A 5,580-nucleotide genomic window follows, 5' to 3' on the forward strand; every position below is an offset into this window, starting at 1 on the left:
CGGTGTTTTTCCCCCGGGGGGTCACACCAACGAGTAAATTTGTATGCGTGCTCCCTTTCCCGGATGGTGATGCAAGAAGACACAGAGATTTATCCTGGTTCGGGCAAGAGAAGGCCCTACATCCAGCGAGGGGGAGAGAGTTTGTATTATCTTGCACCTAAGCGCTCGTACAGGGGTGAATACAAGCGTGGTATGAAGTGGGGAGCTCTACTGCGTATGAGCGTGATCTTGTCCCCCGTTCTATTCCTGAGTCCCTCCTTTTATAGTCCCAAGGAGAGACCCAGGGTACATGTATAGGCGTCAGAATAGGAGTCGATAGCAGTATGGAGCGCTGACCTACTCGAGGCTTCCGTACCGGCATGGCCTCGAGTCGTCCCGTCTTAATAGCCTGGTGATGATTACGCGTGCCCTTGCATTCCGTTCTGCACGCCGTCCTGGATTGGTTTGCCTGATGTACGCTCGTACGACCCGACGGCAAATCCGGCGGTGCAGTTGGGATGTGGTCAGTCGACGCCCGACTTGTCTCCTGGATGGGTCTCTATCTGGTCGAGGGTCGGACGCCGTACGACGTCCTGATGTTGAAGCGCTGACTTTGGCCATCTCGAGGGGGTCTTGATTAGACACTCCGTCTCTGTTTCCCACGTCCTAACACGCCTTGGGCCGTTTGGTGGGGAAGGCTGTAAAAAGATCGATGGGACAGGTGCCTGTTCTCTATCACGTCCCCCGTGACCCATGTGTTAGGTGGGGAGGCACCAGGCGCATTTAATGCCCCGGCCCGCGTGCGCGCGTTAGGCGGCGGCAACGTCCTTGCGCTCGACGCCTCCTGATTCGCGGGAGCCGGTTCCGTATTCGACGTTGACCAGAGCTCGACGCCTGACTGATTCGCTCGACGCTATTTCCGTCTTCGAGGCTACGGCCGTCGATGGTCGTGCGTGTGTGCGGACGGAGCGTCGAATCGAGGCGCTAGTTTTATGTACGGATGGTTTCGTTATTCGCGTTGGTGAGGGTACCCCTAGTTGATACCCTCGACATTTTCTATTTGTCACAAATTGATATTTTGCGGTTTCCTATTTTACGGTAAATTGTGAGACGACGTGAACGTCATTTTTGCTTTCCTCTTCTGTGGTCGTAGGGGCCATGCACGGGTGTAATACCATGCATGCGTGGCGATTATGTTAGTAAAAAATAACTACGGAGACAAAACTGGAAAAACCGTGCCGTGAGGTGGGAAATATCGCCGGTGCTCGGGCCACGTGCTCCTTCAATTGGTCCTAGATGTTACATTTTTTTTATATATAACGCATGCACATTCACTCCTATAAAAACATACCCTCTTATGAGTATCTTTGAGTACTGGCCATCAAATTCTCAAGATTGATGAAGTCATCAATGACATCTCGCTATAGACGTGAACGCCACAGTATAATATTATTAAATTCTAAAATTTCACTACTAAGGCTCTTGTAACCATTAGGCTACATAGGTCCTTTCGCACATTTGATGTTTTTTAGTTATCAAAGAGATAGACATTTGGTTGCCATAAATTAAGAGGAATTGGAAAGTTATCCAATAATGAAATGAGAAGTACTTTCTATCTCTTATTTAATTAGTTTCATGTTATCAAATTTGGCCACTCATGCGTTGGACGCTGGCCCAACGTCCGGTGTATAGTGGTTGAGCAGTGCTAGGGAGAAGTGTGCATCAGAGCGTCCGACGGGTGAGCATCGGACGCGGCCTGTGCGCTGTTTCCGCGTCCGGTGAGTAGTGATGTTAGCGACCACGCGAGAGAGCGACTCTGCCTATGTGCGTCGAATGCCAAGGAACGTCCAGTGAGGACATGTCGGACGCGTCTGACACCCGTGTGGTTTGCAGGGCTCCCTGAGTATCTTCCGGTGCTGAGGGGTGCTTCCGGTGCATTGTACTTGAAGCATCCGATGTGTTGTCTCTGACAATTCGAACATTTAAGTGACCGTTGGGGATCAATAGGTCACATTTGACTAGGACATGTGGCGCAATTTAGTGCACCTGTCAGGGGACCCTCGGAAGTTGGGGCCGCGTCCGACGCCCTGCGTCGAAGCGTCCGACGCCCCCGACAGGGCAAGCCTCTGGATCCCAATAGCTCTATTTGTTGAGGGGACTTATAAATAGTTATTGGCCGGCTTAGGGCTTACACTCTTGGCATTCTAACATACTTGACATCCTTGTGAGCCTATGCAAACACCTTCCACTCATCTCCTTCATAGATTAACCATCTTTGTGAGATTGGGAGTGATTCCAAGTGCATTTGCATGAGTGATTGCATCTAGTGGCACTTGGGGATCGATTTGGCTGCAGTTTTCTTGTTACTCTTGGTGGTCGCCACCACCTAGACGGCTTGGAGCAACAGAGGAGGATTGGTACGAGTTGGTGATTGTTTGTGGCCATCTCCTGGTGATTGTGAGGGGTTTTGTACCTTCCCCAGCGGAGAGCCAAAGTGTAACTCCAGTGGATCACTCATGTCATTGAGCTACCTCACTTGTGGGTAGGTTCTTGTGGTGTCCTAGTGAGGACGAGGTTCGTGCAACACCTCTTAGCCATCGAACCACCAAGTGTTGTTCGACACAATGAGGACATAGCGTGTCGGCAAGCACATGAACCTTAGGAGAAAATTCTCTATCTCCATTGTGATTATTTATTGGATTTCTCCCGATGATTGGCCTTCATATTATTGTGACTGGTTCATCCCCTCTACGCGGCGATATAAAGATCAAATCCTCTCATTTACTTTCCTGCAAACTAGAGTAGCTTACTTACTTGTATAGAAACTTTAGGTAACTCTCTAGTGTAAGTAGAGACATAGTTTTTTGTGTGCCTAGTGACAATAGCAACTAGAATTGTTGGATAGGTGGATTGCAAACACCTCTTTAGAGCTAGAGAAAAGCTTTCCTTTGTTCTTTACTAACCTCTTGCTCTAATGAGTTTGTAGAATTTTTAAATAGGCTTGTCGACGAAAGCTAGTAGGCAGTCTACCTTGGGGTATACCCACGGTAGTAGTTTATCGATAGACGGTGCGCAAGCTACGAACTCGATGGTGACGCAAGACACGAACAATGTTTTTATCCAGGTTCGGCCGCCGTGTGGGCGTAATACCTACGTCCTGCGTCTGATTGTACTGCTGTGGATTGTGTTGAGTTGAGATGAGATGTCCTAGGGGGGGTCCCTTGCCTCTCCTTATATAGTCCAGAGGGCAGGGTTACAGATCTGGAAACTAATCCTAGTCGGTTACAATTGCCATAGATAGTACAATATCAATTCCTATTCTAACCGACTAGAATTCTGCTTGATCTCCACGTCTTGTTTCCTTGCGCGAAACTCCGAGCAGTTGGATCAAGCCTCGAACTGTCTCGTGATGGGCCAAGCCTCCTAGCCCAAGTCTAGCCGTAAGGGTATAGGGGTTTATACCCCCACAGCTAGTCCCCGAGCACCATGTATTGTGATGTAACACGCCGTCTTGAGCTTCTTCGACCAGTGAGGCTTGACGTCTTCGATAAGCAGGAAAGTCACCCAAACAGTTACAACGGTATTTTAACCAACTCAAAAGACAGTTGATCAACATTGACATCGAAGAAGTAGGTTGTTCGAAGAATGCATGGTGCTCTTAATCAAAAAATATTTCTTTCCTGATGAAGTGTGCCCACTTTACTTTTTTGAAAAGTATAGACTTTCAAAAAGCAAGCGTATTCACCGCAAGGTGAAGTGTGCCCACTTAGTCCCCGAGTCTGGTAGTAGGTGACGTAGGCACGTGGTGCCAGGGTCTAAAAAATAAAATCATCTTTAAAGCTTTAATACTAAGATGCATCGCTAGATGCACCGTACCGATGTAGTCCCTGAGCTTGTTGGAAGGCGAGGTATGAGCCTTGTAGCAAGGTCTAAAAAATTTAAAATTACCGAGCTGGAAGTTATGCAATTGAATTTACCAGGCCCCAAGCATATCACGCTCGTCTGCGATGGAGCAGACTGGTCAAATAGTCCCCGAGCGTATCACGCTTGGTGGTCGATACAGTCCCCAGATTCTTAAATGGGCGGGCTGGTCGACAAGTCCCCGAGCGTATAATGCTCGGTGGTCGGTACAATCAATCGAGATATCAAATTAGCAGACTGGTCGACCAGTCCCTGAGCATGTCATGCTCGGTGGTCGGTACAGTCAATAGAAATGTCGAATGAACAGACTGGTCGACCAGTCCCCGAGCATGTCATGCTCGGTGGTCGGTACAATCAATAGAATTTTCAAATGAACAGACTGGTCGACCAGTCCCCGAGCATGTCATGCTCGGTGGTCGGTGCAGTCAATATAATTTTTGAATGAACAGACTGGTCGACCAGTCCCCGAGCATGTCATGCTCGGTGGTCGGTGCAGTCAACAAGTATGTCATGGCTGTTCCTCCAACAGACCCACTTCTCTTTTGAAAACAGCATATCGCCGCATTAATGCGCGATGTGACAGAGCGTCCTGACACATTGTCAGGCTGTTGCGTAAAAAGGTACGCCTGGTAACTGTGCAGGCGCTCTTTGCGCGGTCCAAGAAAAGGAAACCATCAATTATGCAAAAAAGCCACCGTATTAACTGCGATAATTATTGAAAACCGAAACGCCGTGGCCGCCGCAAGATCCGCCCACTTCCCCATAACGTGGGAAGTGGTAGAGGTGGAGCCGTTGTTATAAAAAGCTCAATGCGGCATCCATACTATTTACCCGGCTCTTGCTTACAAACCTTCTGCCCTTGCCATTGCTGCCTCCTTCCACTGCCAACTTCAACATCCAGTTCAAAGTTCTCCCTGCGGCATCAATGGCAAAGAGCGACTCGAAGTAAAGGGCCGAGTTGATGGCCAAGGAATGGAAAAAGTCCCGGAGCAGCACGAGGTCCCTCAATGACCTCGTCGGAATGGGACTGCTGCACAACCAGGAGCTCGGCAGGTGGAGGGCGCCAGAGGGGGAGAGCTACCCCGACCCCCACGCCGGTGAGATTGTTGTTTTTGAGGATTTCTTCAAAAGGAGCTTTGGGATTCCCATCCATCCTTTCTCCAGGGCCTTCTTCTCTATTATGAGATCGGGATTTGCAATCTGCACCCGAACTCCATTCTCCTCATCTCGACCTTCATTCATTTGTGCGAGGCCTATGTTAGAATAGAGCCACACTTCGATCTTTTTTGCTATCTGTTTTGTTTGCGGAAGAAAGGAGCAGTTGGAGGCTCCAAGATTGCAGGTGGAGTATACCTCAATCTGCGCGACGGGATGAAGAACCGGTACTTCAGCAGCCCATGGAACACTTCTCTCACCGAATGGTACAAGAAGTGGTTCTACATCAGAGAAGAGCCGGGCAGCGCCACGTTCTGCGACGTGGGCTACATCCCCGAGAAGAGGGTCAACTGGATAGACCGTCCAGAGTACACTGGTCAAGTGGTAGAATTGATGAGCCTGATCGACTGGTCCCGCTTAGACGGGCCAGGAGTGGTCGGGAACTTCCTTGTGCGGCGAGTGATGCCCTGCTAGAGGAGGGTGCACTCGGCGTATGAGTATGAAGGGAGTCAAGACCCGACCAGA

The sequence above is a fragment of the Sorghum bicolor genome, chromosome 1 (genome assembly GCF_000003195.3).
Source record: "Sorghum bicolor cultivar BTx623 chromosome 1, Sorghum_bicolor_NCBIv3, whole genome shotgun sequence".
NCBI lineage: Eukaryota > Viridiplantae > Streptophyta > Magnoliopsida > Poales > Poaceae > Sorghum > Sorghum bicolor.